Source organism: Populus nigra, chromosome 18 (genome assembly GCF_951802175.1).
Source record: "Populus nigra chromosome 18, ddPopNigr1.1, whole genome shotgun sequence".
NCBI lineage: Eukaryota > Viridiplantae > Streptophyta > Magnoliopsida > Malpighiales > Salicaceae > Populus > Populus nigra.
The window spans coordinates 1975184-2000991 of NC_084869.1; the positions used below are offsets into that span (position 1 = coordinate 1975184).

Genomic DNA, 25808 nt, shown 5'->3' on the forward strand with positions numbered 1-25808 from the left:
CCCCTTCATGGATTAATTAAATAACATTAAGAAATACAATTAAGCCATTAATGACTTTATTTAACCTTCTACAAATGTCTTTCCTTGACTTTAAACATCATTGTTTTACACTTTTGTTGACATTTAACCACATGGCTGTAGGTTACCTATCAAAATTATTATTTCCATGTAAGCGAAATGTTGCTTTTCAGCTCAAAAACACATTTTTATTTGCATGATTGAGCTAGGAAATTCAAATTTGAGTGGGTTTTTTTTATAAATATATGACAAGATGTCAATGAAAAGCAACATTTCGCTAACTGAAATATATGACAAGATGACAAGATGTCAAAATGTTGCTTTTCAGCTCAAAAATGTGTTTTTGAGCTGAAAAGCAACATTTCGCTTACATTTTTTGCGAGAATCTTTCACCCTATATATGCGCTTACAATATCTTTTGAGCTGAAATGTAAGTGAAATGTTGCTTTTGAGCTGAAATGTAAGCGAAATGTTGATCAACAAAATTAACGACAAAGATAGTAATGATTAAAGATAGTAATGATCAAGATACTATCTTTAATTCTTGACCTTTTAGTTGTAGGAAATGTTGCTTTTGAGCTGAAATGTAAGCGAAATGTTGATCAACATTTCAGCTCAAAAGCAACATTTCATACTAATTAGTATAGATAATTGGTAATTTCCTGGTTGGTTGACTCTACAAGTGTGAAAGTAGATGAAGAATTGCTATTCCCATCCTGTCCTCTTGACGCGTGTCCTAGTCAATTTAGAAAATCTGCTTTTGCTATCCTTTTAGAAAATCTATTTAAGAGCACTTCTCCGTGTTATACATCCTTACATCTCCTTGCTCACAAAATTAAGCATCCATTCTTGCTCTGCTAACTCGTCTCCTCAAATTTGGTAATATTATCAATGCGATCTCTTTCTAATCTCACTTGAGAAATTACTGCTTTTATTTTCTTCTAATTAACCATTCCTTTTTGTAGTTAATTTTAAGCCATGGATGGTTACATCCCACACCCCCCTGCACAAGACTCGGCCACCGCAGGCTACTCCTCAGCTGCTAAAGGAGGGCTTGCTGGTGTCCTCGTCATGCTCCTTGCTATCGTAGTTTATGTATTCTTCAAGCGCCAAAACTGCCTCGAGGAGGTCGACCCCGGGAAGGTTCAGGTGATCAATATTGTTGAAATGGGAGAAAGAAGCGTCCATGCTGGGAAATAAGTAGGTACCATACCATGTAATAAGAAGTTGAAGCTAATTAAGATTTTCCTAATCTTCCAATATTGTTTTTGTATTAATTGCAGGAATCCTACTGTATTAATTGCAGGAATAAGTGGTACCATACCATGTAATAAGAAGTACCCGGGAAGGTTCAGGGATAATATTGTTGCATTTTAATATTGCAGGAATCCTACTGTATTAAGAGTGCGTTTGGTAAATAAATGGTGGTGTGAATTTTGTGTTGGAGTTAAACTTAATATCTTCAATTAAAATCGTCATAGCAGATAATGAAGTGTGGGCTTTTTCTTTTTTTTTTTTTTTTTTTTTGATAATCCGAGGTGTCCGGGCCAGCTTACGCCTACCACGACTAATCCTCGAATTCACTGAACATCCTGCAAGTCCAATAAACATTTAAAGTACCGCGGGAATAACACGCGAGGACTCAAACTCAGGGCACATAAATAAAGTAAAGCCTACCAAGACCACTGACCTGCAAGCCTCGATGTATTTTTTATATTTTTTTCACTTTACTTGGAGTGGGGTTTTACTATTACCAATTTACTGTCTTGCTGCCACTTTATGTTTTTTTTGTGGGTTTTAACCACGTGTAATTTTCTTGTTTGCTGGGGCTTGCTTTAGGAGCTTTCTTTTTATAGTCTCTTGGTCGTCCATAAAACATACACTCACCGCAGCAGTCACAGCCAAACTCTTTGTTAAATTGATCGCAGATCCCACTCCATGTCAAACCGATGGTGTTTCGGTGCGTTGAGCGCCGGATCGGTGCCAACTACATCTCCTCTGCGCGTTGATGAGGGCGGTTTTTCTCGCCGCCATCCAACGAGGGAGCCTGTTGCAGTCGCTGCTTCTTTTTTTCGCTCAACTTCCGCCGCTGGTGGAGTTACTAGCGGCGTTGTCCTGGACGGTTGCGTTGGCTGTCGTGATAGCTTGAGTCTGTCGGAGTTTTCGCTTTTCGAGTTCTTTTTTCTTTTAGGCTCCTGGCGGCTGGATCGTTTCGTTGTTGACGGCTATGCCGTGGTTTGGTGGTTTTATTAGTAACTGTTTCATTGGTTGTGTTTTTTTTTTTTTTTTCTCGAGAGAGAGAGGTGAGAATTGCTAGGGGAGATGGGCTGCGGTGGTGGTCCGTGGGTTTTAGTGCTTTAAGTGTGGGATCGGTGCCAACTCCATCTCCTCTGCGTGTTTATGAGGGCAGTTTTTCTCGTCGCCATCCAACGAGGGATCCAGTCTTTTTGCCTTCCGTTGCTTTCCCTTTTGTTTTCGCGCGACTTTCGCCGTTGGTGGAGTTACTAGCGGCGTGGACCTGGACGGTTGCGTTGGCTTCTGTGATCGCTTGAGTCTGTCGGAGTTATCGCATTTCGTGTTCTTTTTTTTCCCGATCCTGGCAGCTGGATCGTTTCATTGTTAACGGCGATGCCGTGGTTTGGTGGCTATGTTGGTAACTGGTTCAATGGCTATGTTGGTGTTGGGCGTGCCATGGCGGAATTGCGCTGGGCAGTTGGGTTTTTTCTTTTTTAGGGGGAGATGAGAATTGCAAGGGGAGATGGGTTGCGGTGGCGGTCCGTGGGTTCTGGCTTTGTTGAGTACAGAGGCATTAATCTTCTATTACAAAGAAAAAAAATAGCAACCGCGACCTGGAGGAAGGGAGAGACAGAAGGAGATTAAAATTATCGACCTTGACTGGTAATTTTCTTTGATTTTCTTAAATGGATCTTTGAATTAATTGTTTATTATTACCTATATTGGTTGGTTGATAGTTCCTCCCCGGTGGAGGAGTGTTGCAGTGACGGGGCATGCTAATATCTATGTTTTATTAACTGATTGGTTGAATGAAATGAATTGGCAGTCTATGGAAAGGAGCAGGACATGGGAATCGAAGCATTGGAAGCCATGCTTATGGATATGATGAATTTAGAGGTGCTCCTCCCCTTCTTTCTTTTTGATTTTTTCAAAGTAAACAAACCAATGATATGCAATGGCGGAAATTCATTCTAGCGAGAGTGGCCTTGATACTTCTAACCATCGCTTCAAAATATCAATATCTCCACAGGTTAGGTTGGCTGGCTGTTCTATCATCATGGTGCTGTGTTTTTTTCTCTTCCCCGGAGTTTGGTCACGGTCTTATGCTATGCTCCTTTAGCTGTGCTGTTTTGGATTCTTAACTCGATCAGTTTTATTTCCAGTGGGAAAAGGAGGTGAACAGGGAGCTGTGAGTTCTACCAAGATCTATATATGGTTTGCTGTGTATGCTCAATCTCCCTAAATTATTATTTTATCTGCTAAAGTTTGCCATGGAAAACGTGTGGCCTCTAACACGTTTATTTTCTAACAACATCGATAGTTTTGTCATTAAGTTTCAATCTTTTTTATTTGGTTAAGGTGTCATCGTGATTGCCTTATAATTATGTTCCCTGTGTTCTTTTTTCCCCTGGCAGGTGAGGAGTGATCAGAGTGAATTTTGGGCTTTTGAGTGAGAATTCTATGTTTTTTTTTGTTGAATTTAGGATTTTCAAGAGCCAAGAGTTTACTTGACTGGGATCGCAGACTTGCTGATTATGGCATGGACTATTCTGGACAGAAATAGGAGACCATGCCTTCAGGCAATTCTGAGCTCTTTTTTTCTCCAACAGAAAAGATAGCAAACAAGATCTGTGGCTGCTGTTGCACCGGGGCATCCATTCCTTTTCTTTCTGAGATTCATGTTGACAGATTGTACAATCAAACACAAAATGCTTTATTCAGTTTCTCGATCACAGCCAAGATTAAATTCTGCTTTGTGTCCGGTCCCTTGATCTGTCCACTATGTTCGAATACTTTGGTTTATGTTTTCTGTTTTTAAGCAATCCATTTGCCACTTTGATTTCCACAAGTCCATGGTGGGTTACAAAACTATCAACGAATAACATTACCTATCTTTTGCAGGGAAACTGAAGCTGTTGGAGGACTGCAACTGCCACCCCAAATCGAGATTGTGGATGCAGCCGTGGTCTTCAACAACTTTTTGACAGCTACTGTTATGGAGATGGACCAAACCACTTAATTTTTGTGACAAGGATCAAGGAGGTTTACTTTGGATCCAGGCAACCTTTTGGTTTTTCTGTGTAGGAGACATGTAATTGCTTTAAAGGATTTGAAGCAGCTCATAAAACTGATTTGTTGTTTCGCTTTTCGATTTTGATGCGAAGAGCTGTATTTGGTAGTTCAAGACATGATTGAAATGCATGTCAGGTCAGGTCAGGTCGATCTCCTAAAACAATCACCGGTCAATGCATGGCTATCAACAATGCTGTTGGCGCCGCGCCCCCCTTATCCAGTCCCGTTGTGCCAGCATGTTCTAACCTTATGAAAAAGATAGGTTTTTTTTTTCGGTTCTTTTCTGAATAAAATTACTGAAGATAGACTGTTGTAAATTTTCCATCTCAAGAAATTAAGAGATATTATTGTCCAAGTAAAATGTAAGAAAACTCGAGTTCCTTCAAGTCATCTCCTTGACATTTTTACTTTAAACTCTAATTGCAATTGAAATTGCGAAAGCATTGCAATATTTTTTCAGGTCAAATTCTTACTTGTGCTCAAGGAAATGTTTCGTATAATTCAAAGGATTGGTAAGTTGCCTCATATTAGATTAGAAACATATTCTTCCCTGCTCCAATTGTGAATTAATCTCACATGCGTTATCTAACACCAAAAATGTTTCCATAGAAGAGAGTTTTCTGCAATATTTATTCTTGGGGGGGGGGGGGGGGGGTGTGGGGGGAGAGGGAGAGAGATGAGAAGGGAGAAAAAATTCCCAACCAAATCCAATACATGAGAAAAAATAAAAGGTGGAATTTTTTTAAAAAAAAAAGATGCAGAATTTTTTTGATTTTTTTTTTGAAAAAATTGAGGTTTCGTCTGCATTGAATGATCCAACCATAACCTAAAAAATATTTGAGAATATAATAAAAATTATTTTTTAAAATGATTTAATCAAAAGCAATGCCTCACCCTTCACATAGGAGACCAGACTTTCATGACAAGGAGAAGCTCTTGCAATAATTTTATAATTTTTTTTCTTTAAAAGATGTGCTGACTTTACAAAGTTGCAAATTAATTCTGAATTATTTAATTGTATTGAATTGAATTTATTTGTTTTTAAATTTTTTTATCATTAATATTTGATTTTTTATATCAAATTCAATATTTATTCTTTTAATTTCTATTTCTATCAAACTGGAAGGGGGGGGGGGGGGGCGTGGGAGATATATATATATATATATATATATAGAGAGAGAGAGAGAAATGAGAAGGGAGAAAAAATTCCCAACCAAACCCAATACATTTGGACACGTAGACAAATGTCATTTTCCAACTTACCATTTTCCATATGCATTTTCCCCTATTTAAGAGCACAAAAGCTTTCTCCTTGTTATACATCCTTACATCTCCTTACTCACAAAATTAAGCATCCACTGTTGCTCTGCTAACTCGTCTCCTCAAATTTGGTAATGTTATCAATGCGATCTCTTTCTAATCTCACTTGAGAAATTACTGCTTTTATTTTCTTCTAATTAACCATTCCTTTTTGTGGTTAATTTTAAGCCATGGATGGTTACATCCCACACCCCCCTGCACAAGACTCGGCCACAGCAGGCTACTCCTCAGCTGCTAAAGGAGGGCTTGCTGGTGTCCTCGTCATGCTCCTTGCTATCGTAGTTTATGCATTCTTCAAGCGCCAAAACTGCCTCGAGGAGGGCGACCCCGGGAAGGTTCAGGTGATCAATATTGTTGAAATGGGAGGAAGGTAACGTCCATGCTGGGAAATAAGTAGGTACCATACCATGTAATAAGAAGTTGAAGCTAATTAAGATTCATACAAATGAGATTTTCCTAATCTTCCAATATTGTTTTTGTATTAATTGCAGGAATCCATGAAGTACACGGATGCCTCGACTGCTCCTTTTTAGTTATATTTACTGTATTGTTTTTGTATTAATTGCGGTAATCCAAGAAGTACACGGATGCCTTGACTGCTCCTTTTTAGTTATATCTACTGTATTGTTGCAGAATCAGACCATTTTAATTTGTAATTTATATATACATAAATGATTGTGTGAATTTTGTTTTGGAGTTAAACTTAATATCTTCAATTAAAATCGTCATAGCAGATAATGAATTGTGGGCTTTTTCTTTATTTTTTTACAATTACCAATTTACTGTGTTGTTGCCACTTTATTTTTTTTTGTGGGATTTAACCACGTGTAATTTTCTTATTTGCTGGGGCTTGCTTTAGGAGCTTTCTTTTTAGAGTCTCTTTTTAACGAAAAGAAGGCCGTCCATAAAACAAACACTCACCGCAGCAGTCACAGCCAAGTTGTTAAAATTATAATTTTGACACGTCATGGAAAATATTAAATAAATTTAAATTATAAAAATAAATTATAAAATTATAAAGAATTTTATAATACATTAAAAAAATTCATGCTTCAAAAATTCATATATAATTTAAAATTCTGTTTGTTTGCTAAAAAATAATTTTTTTTGGAAAGTGAATTATTTTCTGATGTTTGGTAGTGTAATGAAAAATAAGTTGGAAAACATTTTCCAGTGTTTGGTTATGTCATGAAAAATGAGCGGGAAAATAACTTATTAATATTTTATTTTTCTCAAGTTTATTAAAATAATAAGGAACAAATCTTACAAATTAAAAAGTTAAATGAGAAGAAATTGAAAAAAAAATATAATTTCATAAATTATCTCAAATAAAATAAATAATAATCAAAATAATAGAGATCAAATCTAAAAAATAAAAGATGAAGAAATTAAAATAATAATAATTAACATTTCATAAATTATTTCAAATAAAATAAGTAATAATAAAAAAAATAAGGACCAAATTTGATACGTAAAAAATTTCAATAAAAAAATAAAAAGGAAAAACCAAATAACAATTAAAAAAATGAGGATTAAAGTTAATATAAAAATTAAATTTTAAGAGATGAAATTGAAAAGTAAATATTTAAAACAAAATATATATAGCAATGAAAAGTTTGAGAATTAAATTTGATATAATCAGCAAATAATATGACATTTCTAAATTTTTCACAACTTCCAGAAAGTGTTTTCCACCCAAATTTTTTTTTTAATAATAAATAAACATAAAAAAATTTGAAATATAATTTCTTAAAAATTGAATTCCAAACATATCGTAAATGTGTAATGAATTAGCTTCGTTCCTTCATCTTCCTCATTATTCTCAGAGATGACTTTTCTTCATCATTTTCATTTTCATTATCATTTTTTCTTCGTGTTGCCTTCTCAATGGCACCAAACAAATGAATGTTTGAATGTTTTTCTCCCTCGGTTATCAATCATCGTCAGATGAAAGATTCATCTTCTGCACCATGTCAAACCGATGTTAAATTGATCGCAGATCCCATTCCATATCAAACCGATGGTGTTTCGGTGCGTTGAGCGTCGGATCGGTGCCAACTATATCTCCTCTGCTCGTTGATGAGGGCGGTTTTTCTCGCCGCCATCCAACGAGGGAGCCTTCGGTTGCAGTCACTGCTTCTTCTTGGATGGCAACGAGGGTGGTTTGGTGGTTTTATTGGTAACTGGTTCATTGGTTGTGTTTTTTTTTCTCGAGAGAGAGGTGAGAATTGCTAGGGGAGATGGGTTGCGGTGGTGGTTCGTGGGTTTCAGTGCGTTAAGTGTGGATCGGTGCCATCTCCATCTCCTCTGCGTGTTTATGAGGGCAGTTTTTCTCGTCGCCATCCAACGAGGGATCCAGTCTTTTTGCCTTCCGTTGCTTTCCCTTTTGTTTTCGCACGACTTTCGTCGTTGGTAGAGTTACTAGCGGCGTGGACCTGGATGGTTGCGTTGGCTTCTGTGATCGCTTGAGTCTGTCGGAGTTGTCGCATTTCGTGTTCTTTTTTTTCCCGATCCTGGCAGCTGGATCGTTTCGTTGTTGACGGCTATGCCGTGGTTTGGTGGTTATGTTGGTAACTGGTTCAATGGCTATGTTGGTGTTGGGTGTGCCAAGGCGGAATTGCGCTGGGCAGTTGGTTTTTTTTTTTTTTTAGGGGGAGATGAGGATTGCAAGGGGAGATGGGTTGCGGTGGCGGTCTGTGGGTTTTGGCTTTGTTGAGTACTGAGGCATTAATCTTCCATTACAAAGAAAAAAAATAGCAACCGCGACCTGGAGGAAGGGAGAGACAGAAGGAGATTAAAATTATCGACCTTGACTGGTAATTTTCTTTGATTTTCTTAAATGGATCTTTGAATTAATTGTTTATTATTACCTATACTGGTTGGTTGATAGTTCCTCCCCGGTGGAGGAGTGTTGCAGTGATGAATATCTATGTTTTAATAACTGATTGGTTGAATGGAATGAAATGAATTGGCAGACTATGGAAAGGAGCAGGACATGGGAATCGAAGCATTGGAAGCCATGCTTATGGATATGATGAATTTAGAGGTGCTCCTCCCTTTCTTTCTTTTTGATTTTTTCAAAGTAAACAAACTAATGATATGCAATGGCAGAAATTCATTCTAGCGAGAATGGCCTTGATACTTCTAACCATCGCTTTAAAATATCAATATCTCCACAGGTTAGGTTGGCTGGCTGTTCTATCATCATGGTGCCGTGTTTTTTTCTCTTCCCCGGAGTTTGGTAATGCTTTTATGCCATCCTCCTTTAGCTGTGCTGTTTTGGATTCTTAGCTCGATCAGTTTTATTTCCAGTGGGAAAAGGAGGTGAACAGGGAGCTGTGAGTTCTATCAAGATCTATATATGGTTTGCTGTGTATGCTTAATCTCCCTAAATTATTATTTTATCTGCTAAAGTTTGCCATGGAAATCGATTCCAACATGGCATTATAATTGATAGCAGCGAGCAAAACTTTGACCTCTAACACGTTTATTTTCTAACAACATCGATAGTTCTGTCATTAAGTTTCAAAGTTTCAATCTTTTTTATTTGGTTAAGCTGTCATCGTGATTGCCTTATAATTAAGTTCCCTGTGTTCTTTTTTCCCCTGGCAGGTGTGGAGTGATCAGAGTGAATTTTGGGCTTTTGAGTGAGAATTCTATGTTTTTTTTTGTTGAATTTAGGATTTTCAAGAGCCAAGAGTTTACTCGACTGATATCACAGACTTGCTGATTATGGCATGGACTATTCTGGACAGAAATAGCAGACCATGCCTTCAGGCAATTCTGAGCTTTTTTTTTTCCAACAGAAAAGATAGCAAACAAGATCCGTGGCTGCTGTTGCACCGGGGAATCCGTTCCTTTTCTTTCTGAGATTCATGTTGACAGATTGTACAATCAAACACTAAATGCTTTATTCAGTATCTCACAGCCAAGATTAAATTCTGCTTTGTGTCCGGTCCATTGATCTCACCACTATGTTCATCCTTTGTTTTCTTTGCCTTGTATAGAGTCCCAGCCGCTCCTCCTTACACATAGGAATCAGGTTCTGGGATAATTGATCACCCTTACCCTTAGGGGTAGGAGCTCGGTAAGATGCTATCTTTCATTTCAACCAGTTCACCCCAGGCAATACCAATGCATTCCATTCTTTTCGATCTTATACTGAGATAAGTGCTCACTAATGCCAATCTCGACGAAAGATATAAATACCCAGGGATCATCCAATATGGAGACAAATGAACAACATATTTACACAGTGTCTTGACCTCCACCAGAAGACAAGCATGCAAATCTTAAAAATCTCAAACCTCTAATATAGCGATCCAAGATTTTGATTCAATTTAATATTGACTTCTAAACCCAAAAAAATCGATCCTTGTATTATAAACATGATGTTCTGTGGAGAAGAGACGTGAAATTGAACGCAGCAGATACCAATATATATAGTGGAACCATATTCTAACTACATTGACTATTATAGTTGAGCTGATCTCCTTTTCTTTTTTAATTTTAATTTATGTTCTGAAATTCTACATGTTCTCAATAAACAATTTGTTTTACAGGTTATTCTTGTAACCGTTAATCATAAAGTAAATTTTATTCATGCATAATATATCTGATATATTACTCATCACAATATAATTTTATATGATCTGATCTGATCTGATGTGATATAAATTAATACCCAGTGATCATCCAATATGGAGACAAATGAACAACATATTTACACACACATAGTAACCTAAAAGAACATTTACCTTGTGTCTTGACCTCCGCCAGAAGACAACCAAATCTTAAAAATCTCAAAACTCTAATATAGCGATCCAAGAGGCTGCATGCATGTGGTCCCTTTAGTTTTTTAATTGAATATTTTGGTCTAAAATCTTATTCTTTTTATTCTTTAGTAATTGGATTTGAGAGAGGAGAGAGTTGCTAAAAAACAGATAAGAGAGAGAAAATTCACTGATAATATTTTTTTGATGATGAAACTAATAGCTTTTGGTCTCCACGAGTTTTATTTGATAAATAAAATTTTATTTAAATATTTTTTTCTTTATCTTTTTTTTAAAATATAAATTGAGCTTGAAAAAAAGTTTCTTCTATTTTTGCTATGACGTTTGAAGCTTTACAACTCCCTCTTTCACACGGGGCGACATGTATGGTGTTTACAATGATGGTTTGTAAGTGACCACCCTTTCTTTTTTTTTTCTATTTTGTCTCGCTTCCCGTTAAATTTTGTGCAGGCCATTAAAAAAATATGAACCATGCATGTCTTCTTATTTTATGACATTTCATATTTAGTCCTCAATATTTTGATTTCTAAGTTTGATTCTTAGACCTTTTATAAAGTTTTAATTTGTTTTCTATTTCATCTTTAGATCTATAATCTTGATTTTTATTTTTTTTCAAAATGATTCCTCATTCTCTTGATTTTTGTTTTTGTTTTGAATACTTTAGTGAATTTGATTTTTTCTTTGTAATTTTACCCTTTCATTCAAAGTTTGATGATATTTAAGGTTTGACCCTTAATGTTTTGAGTTTAAATTTTGATTCAAAGCTTAATTTATTTAATAATATGATAAAAAAATAACGGTAGTAGATAAATAAAAATAAGATAATAATTAACTAAAAAAATAAGTCGTTAATATCATATTCAGAAGAAAAAGAAAGAAAAATTCATTGGAAACTCGTTGTTACTCTATTGTTGACATTGTTCCACCATCATAAAGAGATAACCGAGACATTTATAGAAATATGAAAGATTGCATGACAATATCGAAAAAGCTGCATACACCGCCAAAACAATGATATATAAAGCAATATAAAAACCATGGCGTGATCATCCCATGCTTATGTTTAATTAATTAATATAATATAATTTATTTTAAAAAAATAAATTTAACAAAGAACAACAAATAAAAAAACCTAAGAGAATCCATGTAATTTTTAAAATTAGTAATTTTTTTAATAGAAAACAAATAAAAAATAATAAAACTCAATCTTCAATTAAATAAACTCTGAAAGAATAAAATTGAAAAAACAAAAACACGAGCTTGAAAAGATTAGGGGGGGAACAAACCCAAACGAATTTCTTAAATCCAAGTTAGTCTAAAAAGACTTAATTCTCAACTAATTTAATGTTGAATGATGAAATTAAAAAAAAATATTAATTTTAAAAAAAATTCAAAGTAAAAAAAAAATAAGAATCAAGTCTGAGAGGAAAAAACCACCATAAAACAAATTCAATTTGTTAATGGTTTTGTAACCCACCATGGAATTGTGGAAATCAAAGTGGTAAATGGATTGATTAAAAACAGAAAACATAAACCAAAGTAATCATTTAAAACCAACAAAATGGAAATTCTGCTGTTGATCTTGAGCAAGCCAACCATGTGATCAGCACGGCACCATAATCACCTCATATATCCGTGAATCTTGTCACACCCGGATATCATGGCGACCCGTTAAAAATAACCACTCGATTGGAAAAGGAACAGATATCTGGCATCTTGTTTTTTTAGGGAAAAATGTCTTGTTTAAGGAATCGCCACCTAGTATTATGGTACGAGACTAGTTACGCAAAAGAAAAGATATTATCACCCCTTAAGCATCCTGTCTAAGGCAGGCTGCATTGCTGAATTTGTCATAAATTGCTAATGTTTTGTTGCTTTATGCTACGGTGGTTTTGCGTGTAATATTCCTGACTCTGGCGTCAATGAATATTTAACTACGGATATTTCCAACTCTGGCGTTGGTAAATATTATGTAGCTATAAAAACAAAAAAAATCTAAATTATTATTTTTTATTCCTGACTCTGGCGTCAGTGAATAAACAAATCAAATAAATTTATTTTTTTACGCATACACATTTTTTAATGTAATTAAATAAAAGTAAAATACAATAAAATAAAATAAATTTACATCAGTATCTTTATTCCTGACTCTGGCGTCAGTGAATAAACCAATAAATTTACTTTATTTTATTTTATTTTTTTGCATGTATATTTTTTATTTTTATGTAATTTAAATAAAATACAATGAAATAAATTTGAATCAATATTTTTATTCTGACTCTGGTGTCAATGAATAAAAACAATAAATTCATATTTATTTTTTTATTTATACATACACACATCTTTTTTATTATTTTTTGGGCTGGGCCCAGCTTAGCCCATAGGGGCTGGGCTAGACTCAGCCAGCCCGGCCAGGTCACTGGCCCAAGCCAGTGACCCGGCTGGGCCGAAACCAACAAGAGGCACGCATGGAGTATCTCCACGCGTGCATGCACAGTGCGAAGGTAATTAATTTACCTTCGCACAGTGCGATGTTCTTCTCAAAATAAGGCAAAGAAAAACAAAAGGAAGAACTGGCTTACCTGGTTTGCCAGAGACGATGAAGACGACAGTGATGCTCCTCCTGAGTGATTGGGCGACACTTAGCAAAGGACCCGTTTCAAACTTCCCTTCTGTTCTTCTGGCTTTGCTTCTTTGGCTGCTACTGACTTGGTGTGGTGAAGCTGGAGACGAGCGGCTGACCAACGCTTGCAGTTTCTCTGCACTTCACTTGCGTTTTGAGAGCAAAGGCAAAGCTGGGAATGCTGTCCTTTTGCTCTCTCCCTGTTTCTCTGTTTTTAGTCCCCTCTCTGTTTCGTTCGTGCTCTCTGTTTTTCCTCTGGTTTTTTTCCGTCCCCTGTGTTATTCATCTTCCACTCGTTCCCTGTTTCCACTGTTCTTCCCTCCTGGTTTTTCGTCTCTGTTTCTTTGGGTTAATTTTTCGGTCTTTGCTCTGTTTTTGGGTTGATTTTTTCCTCCTCCTTTTCTTTGTCAATTGTTGGGTATTTATAGGGACCAATCCTCCTCTCCCTCAGCCTAACGTCTCTCCTCCTGATAAGCACGGCTGAGAGAGACGGTTCCTGCTAGGACTCGGACGCGGAGCCTAATCCTTATCTCACCGGGTTGTGATTATCATGAAGATAAAGATTGCTTCTGTGTTTTAATCCTTATCTCACCGGGTTGTGATTATCATGAAGATAAAGATTGCTTCTCTATGTTTTAAAAGGACAAGGATGCTGGTGTTTCACACTTTCGTTTCCTTCTTTGCAGGCGGGCGTTCGGTGCTTTGAAGACGAAGATGACGAACAGCACCTGATTGAAACGGTGCTGTTTTTGGGGCTGGAATGGTTATTTCCAATCTGGTCCTTGAATTTTCTAAATCCTTGCATGCAAACCCCTGGTCTTTCAATTTTCAAGATTTACCCTCCTTAAAATTAAATTAAAAATAAATAGATCAAAATTGGGTTACAACAAACCTTATCCAAGAAAAAAAAGGAAAGAAGAAAGATAGGATGTGAGCAATGGTTTCAATGTCAATGCAATGCAAAGAAAACAAAAAATAAAAATAGAAGGACGAACATAGTGGACAGATCAATGGACCGGACACATAGCAGAATTTAATCTTGGCTGTGAGATATTGAATAAAGCATTTTGTGTTTGATTGTACAATCTGTCAACATGAATCTCAGAAAGAAAAGAAAAGGAATGGATGCCCCGGTGCACCAGCAGCCACAGATCTTGTTTGCTATCTTCTCTGTTGGAAAACAAAAAAAGCTCAGAAGTGCCTGAAGGCAATGGTCTGCTATTTCTGTCATGAATAGTCCATGCCACAATCAGCAAGTCTGAGATCTCAGTCAAGTAAACTCTTGGATCTTGAAAATCCTAAATTCAACCAAAAAAAAAAAAAACATAGAATTCTCACTCAAAAGCCCAAAATTCACACTGATCACTCCTCACCTGCAGGGGAAAAAAGAACACGGAACATAATTATAAGGCAATCACAGTGACAGCTTAACCAAATAAAAAAGATTGAAACTTTTAAACTTAGTGACATAATTACCGATCTTGTTAGAAAATAAACGTGTTAAGAGGTCAAAGTTTTGCTGGCTGCTATCAATTATGATGCCATGTTGGAATCGATTTCCACGGCAAACTTTAGCAGATAAAATAATAATTTAGGGAGAATGAGCATACACAGCAAACCATATATGATCTTGATAGAACTCACAGCTTCCTGTTCACCTCTTTTTCCCACTGAAAACAAAACTGATCGAGCTAAGAATCCAAAACAGCACACCTAAAGGAGCATAGCATAAGAACATGACCAAACTCCGGGGAACAGAAAAAAACACAGCACCATGATGAACATGTGTGAATTTACTCAAGAAAAAAAAAACTCTTTCAGCTTATATTAATATGATTGTCTGGACTTGTGTTCGAGTTACAACAAACGTGTCCATCCCAGCAACTTTGAATTATAAAATTCAACTAATTTTATATCAAGTTGATAATAGGGATTTTAAGTGTTACTTTTCTTTCTTTCTTTTTATTTATTCCGCGAATAAATTTTTTTCCCCATATTGGCATATGCTAGTTTATGGGATTTCCAACTTGGTGTGCTCGTAACATAAAAGAATAAATACCCATATTGTCCAAGTAAAATGCAAGAAAACTCGCTTTCCTTCGAGTCATCTCCATGTTCTTGAATATGCAAAGTTATCGTAACTTTTCTTGCTAAAGGTGTAAGAGCATTCCTTTCATATAAGAGTGAATATTCAGTTATTCACTTTTGGTTTCAATAGATTCGATTTAATTTGTAGTTAATCAAACCTTTACAAATCAAAATCAAAATTGAAGAACTAAAATGTGATTCGGTTTTTCAATTTTTAGAATCCAAATTTGTTATTTTTTGGTGAAAAACAAAATAAGTTTTTTTCTTGTATAGAAAATGATTTTATAGTTTTTATTTATTTAACGCATTTTTATCTTAAGTTAGATCTTTTATATTCATCATTGACATGTTAAAAGATATAATTTTAGTCTCATTAAGTTGTTTAAAAAGAAAAATCATTCCAAAATTCCAATCAATTATAAAATAACGTTAATGATCTAAGCATTCAAGATAAATAATATAACACAAAAATATAAACATATAATTTATCTACCGATCAACCCAAAAGAAAAAAAAAAGATTTCATCAATAAGACAGTAGTTCTATGTTTTTTAATGTTAGGATACATAGTAATGTCTATTTCAATGTCAAGATATCCCGTCCTTCCAGCCTGTGGTATAGTTACCTCTCGTGTTGGAACTATGCTCGTTTAACTTATGCCAGACCAAAATCTCCAAGCCAAGTTGTCACACCTGATATCGCGACGGTCTTAAAAATTAAATCTTTAAAAAGTAAAGATTTTTGGTATCCTATTCTTTGATGAGAAATGGTATTATTTAAGGAGTCAACACCTAGTATTGTGGTTACTAGGAACCCTAACTGGTCAACAGAGATTCTATGGTACGAGACTGGTTACACAAAAGAGAAGATATTATCACCCCTTGAACGTTCTGCCTAAGGCAAGCTGCATTGCTGACTTTGTCATAAATTGGTAATGTTTTGTTGGTTTATGCTACGGTGGTTTTGCGTGTAGTATTCCGGACTTTGACGCCAATGAATATTTAACTATGAATATTTCCAACTCTGGCGTTGATAAATATTACGTAGCTATAAAAACAAAATAAATTTAAGTCAGTATTTTTTATTCCTGACTCTGGCATCAGTGAATAAACAAATCAAATAAATTTATTTTTACGCATCACACAAAAAAAAACAAAATAAATTTAAATCAGTATTTTTTTTATTCCCGACTCTGGTGTCAGTGAATAAACAAATTAAATAAATTTATTTTTCACACATACACATTTTTTATGTAACTAAATAAAAGTAAAATACAATAAAATAAAATAAATTTACATAGTATCTTTATTCCTGACTCTGGCTTCAGTGAATAAACCAATAAATTTACTTTTATTTTTGCATGCATATTTTTTTATTTTTATGTAATTAAATAAAATACAATGAAATAAATTTAAATCAGTATTTTTATTCTGACTCTGGCGTCAATGAATTAAAACAATAAATTCATATTTATTTTTTTTATTTATACATACACACATCTATGTTTTTTTTTTAATTTTTTTGGGCTAGGCCAGCTAGCCCATATTTTTAGGCTGGGCCCAGCTTAGCCCACATGGGCTGGGCTGGAACCAGCCAGCCCGGTCCGGTCACTGGCCTAAGCCAGTGACCTGGCTGGGGTAAGTCCTGCACGCGTGAAGTAACTTCACGCGTGCTGCACTATGCGAAGGTAATTAAATTACCTTCGCGCAGTGTTTACAAACACAATATGCAGAGAATGAAAGGAGAAAGGAAAGAGCGTACCTGTTTCGGGAGGCGAAGATGCTTGCAGCGCTGATGGATTCTCGCCTATTGCTTCCCTTTATCTTCCTTCTGTGTTCACTTGTCTGCGTGTTACTTGTGTTTTCTCAGCAGCTTTTGAAGCCGAGAAGATGATGAAGAGGCCAGCCTGCTGGGAATTTGTTTTGATTATGGGTTTTCGTTGTTTACAGGGACGAAGGCAATGGCAGGGCCAATACTCGTCTCTGTGTATTGCTGCTCTCTTGTTCTCTCCGTCTCTCTGTGTATTATTTTTTTCTCTGGATCTATGCTCTGTTCTTTTCTCAGGTTTCTAGTTTTTCGTCTGGGTTTAGCTTCAGTTCTGCCCCTCCCTGTTTTCGTCTTTCACCCCGGTTCTTGGCCTGTTCGTCCCTCTCTGTTTTCTGGGTTTTTCCTCTTTCTTTTTTTTCCGTCCCTTCGCTCTGGGTTTTTCTTCCCCTTTTATAGAGACCCAGCAGCTTGCCTCTAACCAGTCCTGCCTTTGCAGGACTGTTATCTTCCACGGACGAGATCGTGGGCAAGAGACGTGGTCCACGATTGGATCTGTTGCAGATTTTCAGGTCTCCGGTTGAATCAGGATGAAGAAGATCACACGGCTGTTCCACCAGCAACGACGACGTTTCGGCCAAAAGACACATTTTCATTTTGACCTCTGCTTCTTTGGAAATTCGGCAATTGGACCTCTAAGCAATTAAACATTTCTTTTAATTTTGCCCTTTTGGATTAATTTCAATTAAATCCCTAAATTATTACACTGTTTATAAAACAATCCTTAATTTCTGGGTTGTTCAATTTGGCCTTTAATTAAATCTTTAACTTTTAATTCTTTTAAAATTGATTAATTAACTCTTAAATTTTATAATTACATCCCCAAACTTTAAATTTTATGTTGTTTTAACCCCATTATCAACTATATTTAATTTTTATTATTTGTTTAAAAATTAGGTTACGATACAAGCTATGCAACAATGCCTAGATTTGCCTACCAGCAAATTATCCTACTGCCCCAATAACTATCAAGTATAAATGACAAAAAAAATCTTAAATCAAAGGCAACCAAGGCCGAAGGTAGTGAAGTAACTTACTATTTTTAAAATTTAAAGTTTGTTTGTGAGTATGGTTGCGGTTATTTTTTAAAGTGTTTTTCACTTAGAAATGTATCAAAATAATACTTTTTTATTTTTTAAAAATTATTTTTGATATCAGCGCATCAAAATGATCTAAAAAATTAAAAATATATTAATTTAAAACAAAGAAAAAAAATAAAATTCAAATTTTTTTAAAAATACTTTTGAAATGTAAAAATAAACAGGATTTAGTCAGACAAAAAAAACTCAGTGACCCAACTTAATTTCCTGTCTTTCAAGGACAATTAAATAATCACATTGTGCAAAGAAAATATAAAAATATCGTCTAACATTACCCTTTTTCATAATGTCTAATGTTTTTCTTAAAAGACTTTTCTATTTCTAAAACAACCTAATAAAAAATATTTATTTATTTATTATGATGTTGAGTTGTGAATTTTATTTTATTTTTTAAATTTAATAATAACACTTCTATAGAAAAACAAATCAAACCAATCCACAGCAAATCACATGCCATCCATCTAGTTTAGCATTCAAATATAAACATACAATTTATTTAGAAATCAATCCAAAAGAAAAAAAAAAACAAAAAGGGTTTCGTGGTAATTTTATGGAGGGGCGGAACTTGGATAACTTCCCAGAGGGGCCACGATTAGAGGAATTTTGGCGGAATTATCAAAGGATGGATTTAGGTGGAGGAAGAGGTGGAGGGATCCAGTGCGGCAACTGAGATTGGGGGAGTCGGTTAAGTGGGTGTTGATGAGTGGAGGGAGTCGAGATCCGTGGGGTCCAGAAGGCGTCTACGTGGAATGATAAATGGCAAAGTCGCTGAAAATTTCAAAGATAAAAGGATGTTCTTCGCCTCAATCCCACACTATCCTAAGTGGAAACATCAAGTTCTACTCATCAACAAACGAAGGGAAAAAGAAAGGGACGGAGGACCCACCTTATCACGAAAAAAGAATAAAAAAATGCAAAGCCGAAAACTGATCTTCCCAAGACTCAAAATGGCGTCCCGTTCTCACGTCCACCTCATCAAACAAAGGGAGGGGATGGAGGATCACTGTTGCGAAAAAAAAAAACACAAAACCGTGCTTGTTTACACGAGGAAGTGATTCTTCATTAAAGTATTTTTTATTTAAAATAATATTTTATTTATTTTTTAAACAATATTTTTAATATCATCATATCAAAATGTTTTAAAAACACAAAAAATATTAATTTAAAAAAAAATAAATTTTTTTCAAATTTTTTTAAAACATAAAAATTAACATAGAGTCGGAATACCTTGTCAGGCCAACCAGTTCTAAAGCCCTGTTTGTTTTTACATTTTAAAAGTGTTTTTGAAAAAAATTGAATTTTTTTTGTTTTAAATTAATATTTTTTTGATGTTTTTAAATTATTTTGATGAACTAATGTTTAAAATAATTTTTTAAAAATAAAAAAGTATTATTTAAACTGTATACTCTCAACACTTTAAAAATCAATCACAACTACACTCTCAACCAAACTCTTAAACGGACACGGACTTCCTCTATATTTAAACTGTATACTCTCGAGTCATGGGTTCAATAGGTTTACTAGATTTGACTCAATCATTTTTTTCATTGTTTTTTAATATTTTTTAATCTCGAGTTTATGATCATAATCTTGGATTTTTTTTAAAATATAGATAGTCTCGATATCTTTTTTACAATAAAAAAAAATAATAGGTTTGCAGTCTTGCACGAGCCACCTATCAAATAAAAATTGTCTATTTAGTTCTGCTGGTGCGCGGGTTTTGACAACCCCATTTGATTCTGCTGGCGGGTTTGTTTTTTAATATTTTTTTAATTGATTTTTTTATTTCACCATTCTATAATTTTGTTCTAGAAAATTAATAATTATTTTTTTTTAACTTTTTTTTATAGTGTTGAGTCGTGATTTTTTTTTTTTTTTTAAAATTCAATAATAGCTCTTGGGTATTATTTTTTTACACTGCAGAAAAAGATCAGCTTGGCCTGCAGTGAAACTAGTGCTATCTATATAGTTTAGCATGCAAATATAAACATACAATTTATCTAGCAATCAATCCAAAAGCCAAAAAAAGAAGAAAATAAAGGGTTTCGTGGTAGTTTGATGGAGGGGCGGAACTTGGAAACCTTTTCGGAGGCGGCACGATTAGAAAAATTTTGGAGGAATTATTATATAGGATGGATTTAGCCATTTTGGTGGAGGAGGAGGTGGAGGGATCCAGTGCGGTAACTGAGATTGGAGGAGTTTGTTAGGTGGGTGTTGATGAGGGGAGGGAGTCGAGATCCGTGGGGTCTAGAAGGTGTCTACGTGGTAAGATAAATGACAAAGTCGCTGAAAAATAAAATAAAAGGGTGATCTTTGCCTCCATCCCAAACTTTTCCCAGTGGAAACAGCCTTTACAACCTCATCAAACAAAGGAACAGTGGAAGGAAGGAAACGGAGGATCACTGTTTAGAAGAATAAAAAAACGCAAAACCAAAGCCCTTCCTAGTTAAAGACTCAAAATCAAGGTAGGTAGCATGTGATTAATAAAAAGCTGAAGCTGATTAAGATTCATACAAATGAGATTCTTTTAATTTTTCAATATTATTTTCGTATTAATTGCAGGTTTTTTTTATTAACAGTGTCACGGTCAGTTTACACGTACCTTAACTAGTTTTACAAACCCTGAAATTAATAATTATATAAATCTCAAATAACTATTATATTAATAATTATAAGATTCAAACCTGAAATCACAAAAAAAAAAAATCTATTGATTTTAAACTCTCTACCATAATTTATTAATCGGTGGTCTTCTTCTTCGCAAGGTTGCAATCCATGAAGTAGTTGGGCGCCTCGACAGTTGCTTTTTAGTTATATCTACTGTATTGATGCCTTTCTCATAATAAAAAATTTAAGATCATACCATTTTAATTTGTACTTTTTATATATAAATGTGTGTGCGTGTGAATTTTGTGTTGGAATTAAACTTAATATCTTCAATTAAAATCGTCAAAGCAGATAAGGAATTTTGGGTTTTTTTCTTTACTTGGAGTGGGTTTTTTTATTATCAATTTACTGTTTAATTAAAACTTCAAATCTATATATTAAAACATTAAAATCATGAATTGTTTGTGTATTGGCATAGTAACTCCATTCCTTTTCTTTTAATAAAAATAATGTCAGGCATACGAACATCTCCTTATTCATAAAATTAAGAGATTATTGACTTTGCCGTAGTTTGAATGGAAAATATAAACAGAGCCAAGTAGTTTATATATATATATATATATAAATTATCTTTTTATTTAAAAAAACTAAATTAAGTTAAATGGATACACATGATTAGGAACAGTACAATTGGAAAAGAAATCAGAAGACGTGAATTTGGATGCTTTGGACCCCTGTGCTTGCTCATCTAGCTAGTTTGTATAGATTCTTGTTGATGCTAAAAAGCTAGTTGCGCAGGATGTCTTTGTAAAATTATTTGAAAATAAAATTCAATTTTTATTATTGATTTTTCGGTATTGTAATTTTAATTAGTATAAATATTGATTGAGAATATTTTTTTTATTATTGAATAAAAAAGACACATTCATGCAAATACATGGTATTGTTAATTTTTGGAGGGTTACCATTGTACATGCATGAAGACCAAAGCTAAAATTATTTTGACTAAAAAGTGTAATTTTAACTAAATTTAATTTTAATTATAGTTTGCATCCTGAATTTTTTTTAATCATTATTATGCAATTAACATTTATTTTCAGTTTAGTTTGTCTTAGTTTCAAAATGATTTTTCCTACAAGGGTAGGCCCTTGTAAAAAACACATGCTAGCCTCTCAAGATTATTACCTAACCAAAGAAAAAGATAAAGGATGCAAAACTTTTAAGCGGAACAATATTTTTAAACCGGACTACCGGACTACCATACTGAGTCTCGGGACTACCGGACTACCATGCTGAGTCTTGGACTACCATACCACCCCCACAGTTCTATTTAAACCGTATTACCTTGCTCCTCTAATTACCTCCTCTGTTTCTTTCTCAAATTTGGTAATGCTATCAAGACGATCTCTTTCTAATCTGACTTGAGACATTACTGCTTTTATTTTCTTCTAATTAACCATTCCTTTTTGTAGTTTTAAGCCATGGATGGTTACAGCCCACACCCCCCTGCACAAGACTCGGCCACAGAAGGCTACTCCCCAGCTGCTAAAGGAGGACTTGCTGGTGTCCTCGTCATGCTCCTTACTATCGCCGTTTATGTATTCTTCAGGCGCCGAAACTGCTCTGTGAGATTTGAAGTGGATGTTGAAATGCCAGAAAGGAACGTCCATGCTGGAGGTGGACGTTGAAATGCAGAAAGGAGCGTCCATGCTGGGAAAGAAGGAGGTAGCATGTAATAAAAAGTTGAAGCTGATTACGATGCATACAATGAGATTCTTCTAATCTTTCAATACTAATGTTTTCGTATTAATTGCAGGTCTTCTTCTTCGCCGAGGTAGCAATCCATTCAGTACTCGGTCGCCTCCACAGTTGGTTTTTAGTTATATCTACTGTATTATTGCAGATAAATATTTGGTCTATTTTCTCATTTGAGATCAGACCATTTTAATTTGTACTTTATATATAAATAAATGATGGTGTGAATTTTGTGCTGAAGTGAAAACGGATAGGAATTATGGGCTTTTCTATCCTTGGAGTGGCGTTGCCACCGCGGTTGCGTTGGCTTCTGTGATCGCTTGAGCCTGTTGGAGTTGTCGCTTTTCGTGTTCTTTTTTTTTTTCCTGATCCTGGCAGCTGGATCGTGTGGTTTGATTTTTCTATTATCAGTTTGATTTATATATATGGTGTGAATTTTGTGTTTGAATTAAACTAATATCTTCAATTGAAATCGTCAAAGCAGAAGAGGAATTGTGGGTTTTTTCTTTAATTCATTTTAGTGGGTTTTTCTATTATCAATTTGATTTGCTGCGTTCTTGGTTACCGCCGGAAAAAAATCTAGTCAGGTACTCGGACTTGACCAATTAGGATAGATACTAGGAGATTGGAAAGAAAAATGACGCGTTTTTTTTCAATAATAAAAAAAACAGTGTTGGGAGCTGTTTGTTATTCTTCCAAAAGATGCAATAAAGAGTGAAAGGACGAATCTGAGGCTTGTCTTTGTAAAGTAACAGCATACCAAGCGTACTAGGTAATAGGTACGGTATCTGTATCGAATTTAAGGTATCTGGATCTAGCATTTATGCGGTAATAAATGATGCATTGTATATTTTTGTCTGGATTTTGTCTATTTTAATGGCTAAAAAATTAAAAACCTATTATTTTACAACTTGTTTTTTAATCCAAAACACAAATTCATTCACAATTTTAAAAAATAAAAAAATATCTCAAAACCAAAATCAATTCACAATAAAAAATCAATCTAAATTCAAATCTGTTTATTCATGATTATTTAAGATATAAAAATACATAATATGTTCTCTTATCAAATTAAATAAATTTTTTAGTTAAAAAAATAAATAAAATTATTTTGAATTTTTTGAATCCAATCAAGCTCTAAAATTTACCCTTTTTTTAAGGAAAGTATGATATGGAAAATAAAACCGGCCTCCTTAAATTAAATTCGTTATCTATTTCTTAAATTAAAACATGGAATGCTGCTCATAAATTGTTAAAGTAATCAAGACTGGCCACCAAGTGCATCCTTGTAAGAGGTTGGCGCAGCAGTAATGGGTTCTCGTTTTGAAGAAAATTACTGCTGCTAGACTATTGTTAATTTTCCATCTCAAGAAATTAAGAAATATTAATGTCCAAGTAAAATGTAAGAAAACTCGTATTCCTTCAAGACTAATAAAAAGACAATAAAAATCCCAGTATTATTTTCAAAACGAAGAAACAAAATTGAAATACTGAGGCGTATAAGAGAGTTTTATGTTAGCTACAGTTTAATTTCTCAAAAGGCAAAACAATTTCATCGAGGATATCTTCGCACGATCTGGAAAAATAAATAACAAGAGAATATCATCTAATAATGTTTCTCGTCGCCATCCAACGAGGGATGTCCAGTCTTTTTGCCTTCCGTTGCGTTCCCTTTTGTTTTCGGGCGACTTTCGCCGTTGGTGGAGTTACTGGCGGCGTGGACCTGGACTGTTGCGTTGGCTTCCGTGATCGCTTGAGTCTGTCGGAGTTGTCGCTTTTCGTGTTCTTTTTTTCCCCGCTCCTGGCAGCTGGATAGTTTCATTGTTACCGGCTATGCCGTGGTTTGGTGGTTATGTTGGTAACTGGTTCAATGGCTATGTTGGTGGTGGGCGTGCCATGGCGGAATTGCGCTGGGCAGTTGGGTTTTTTTATTAGAGGGAAATGAGAATTGCCAGGGGAGATGGGTTGCGGTGGCGGTCCGTGGGTTCTGGCTTTATTGAGTACAGAGGCATTAATCTTCTATTACAAAGAAAAAAAATAGCGACCGCGACCTGGAGGAAGGGAGAGACAGAAGGAGATTAAAATTATCGACCCTGACCGGTAATTTTCTTTGATTTTCTTAAATGGATCTCTGAATTAATTGTATATTATTACCTATAGTGATTGGTTGATCGGTCCTCCCCAGTGGAGGAGTGTTGTGTTGCAGTGATGGGGCATGCTAATATCTATGTTTTAGTAACTGATTGGTTGAATGAAATGAATTGGCAGACTATGGAAAGGAGCAGGGCATGGGAATCGAAGCATTCGAAGCCATTCTTATGGATGATGAATTTAGAGGTGCTCCTCCCTTTCTTTCTTTTTGATTTTTTCAAAGTAAACAAACCAATGATATGCAATGGTAGAAATTCATTCTAGCGAGAGTGGCCTTAATACTTCTAACCATCGCTTCAATATATCAATGTCTCCACAGGTTAGGCTGGCTGGCTGTTGATCATGGTGCTGTGTTTTTTCTGTTCCCCGGAGTTTGGTCATGTTCTTATGCTATGCTCCTTTAGGTGTGCTGTTTTGGATTCTTAGCTCGATCAGTTTTATTTTCAGTGGGAAAAAGTGGTGAACTGGGAGCTGTGAGTTCTATCAAGATCTATATATGGTTTGCTGTGTATGCTCATTCTCCCTAAATTATTATTTTATCTGCTAAAGTTTGCCATGGAAATCGATTCCAACATGGCATCATAATTGAAAGCAGCCAGCAAAACTTAGACCTCTAACACGTTTTATTTTCTAACAAAATCGATAATTTTGTCATTAAGTTTAAATGTTTCAATCTTTTTTATTTCGTTAAGCTGCCATCGTGATTGCGTTATAATTATGTTCCCTATTATAAGCCTTCAGGTCTGTGCTTTTTTCTTTCCCAACAGAAAAGATAGCAAACAAGAACTGTGGCTGCGGTTGCACCGGGGCATCCATTCCTTTTCTTTTCTTTCTGAGATTTAGTTGGTTGATGGAGATCGCTGGTGCAGGCACTTCTTGTATGTTCAAGATAGATCACAACAACTATCTTCCCTTGCTCCTGTCATTTACACCATGAATAACATTACCTATCTTTTGCAGGGAAACTGAAGCTGCTGGAGGACTGCACGGCCACCCCAAATCGAGATTGTGGATGCAGCCGTGGTCTTCATCAACTTTTTGACAGCTACTGTTATGGAGATGGATCAAACCACTTAATTTTTGTGACAAGGATCAAGTAGGTTTACTTTGGATCCTGGCAACCTGTTGGTTTTTCTGTGTATGAGATATGTAATTGCTTTAAAGGATCTGAAGCAGCTCATAAAACTGATTTGTTGTATCGCCTTTTGATTTTAATGCGAA

General features: G+C 35.0%; 3 long non-coding RNA genes across 6 annotated transcripts; all 3 read left to right on the top strand.

The window, feature by feature from the left end:
• The first annotated feature begins 1897 nt into the window (after positions 1-1897).
• On the top strand, positions 1898-4605 carry LOC133678437 (uncharacterized). 3 transcript variants are annotated; one of them, XR_009835967.1, is made up of 4 exons: positions 1898-2916; positions 3080-3150; positions 3284-3477; positions 3669-4605. It is a non-coding gene; the product is annotated as an uncharacterized LOC133678437 (long non-coding RNA). The 3 variants fall into 3 exon arrangements; XR_009835968.1 differs by having other exon boundaries at positions 3284-3428; XR_009835966.1 differs by having other exon boundaries at positions 1899-2916; positions 3284-3442.
• Positions 4606-7485: 2880 nt separating this feature from the next.
• Positions 7486-9637, top strand: LOC133678501 (uncharacterized). Of its 2 annotated transcripts, XR_009835978.1 has the most exons (4): positions 7487-8462; positions 8622-8692; positions 8826-9293; positions 9368-9637. It is a non-coding gene; the product is annotated as an uncharacterized LOC133678501 (long non-coding RNA). The 2 variants fall into 2 exon arrangements; XR_009835977.1 differs by having other exon boundaries at positions 7486-8462; positions 8826-9637.
• Positions 9638-23930: 14293 nt separating this feature from the next.
• Positions 23931-24977, top strand: LOC133679013 (uncharacterized). The gene is made up of 2 exons (XR_009836080.1): positions 23931-24536; positions 24705-24977. It is a non-coding gene; the product is annotated as an uncharacterized LOC133679013 (long non-coding RNA).
• Positions 24978-25808: the final 831 nt, after the last annotated feature.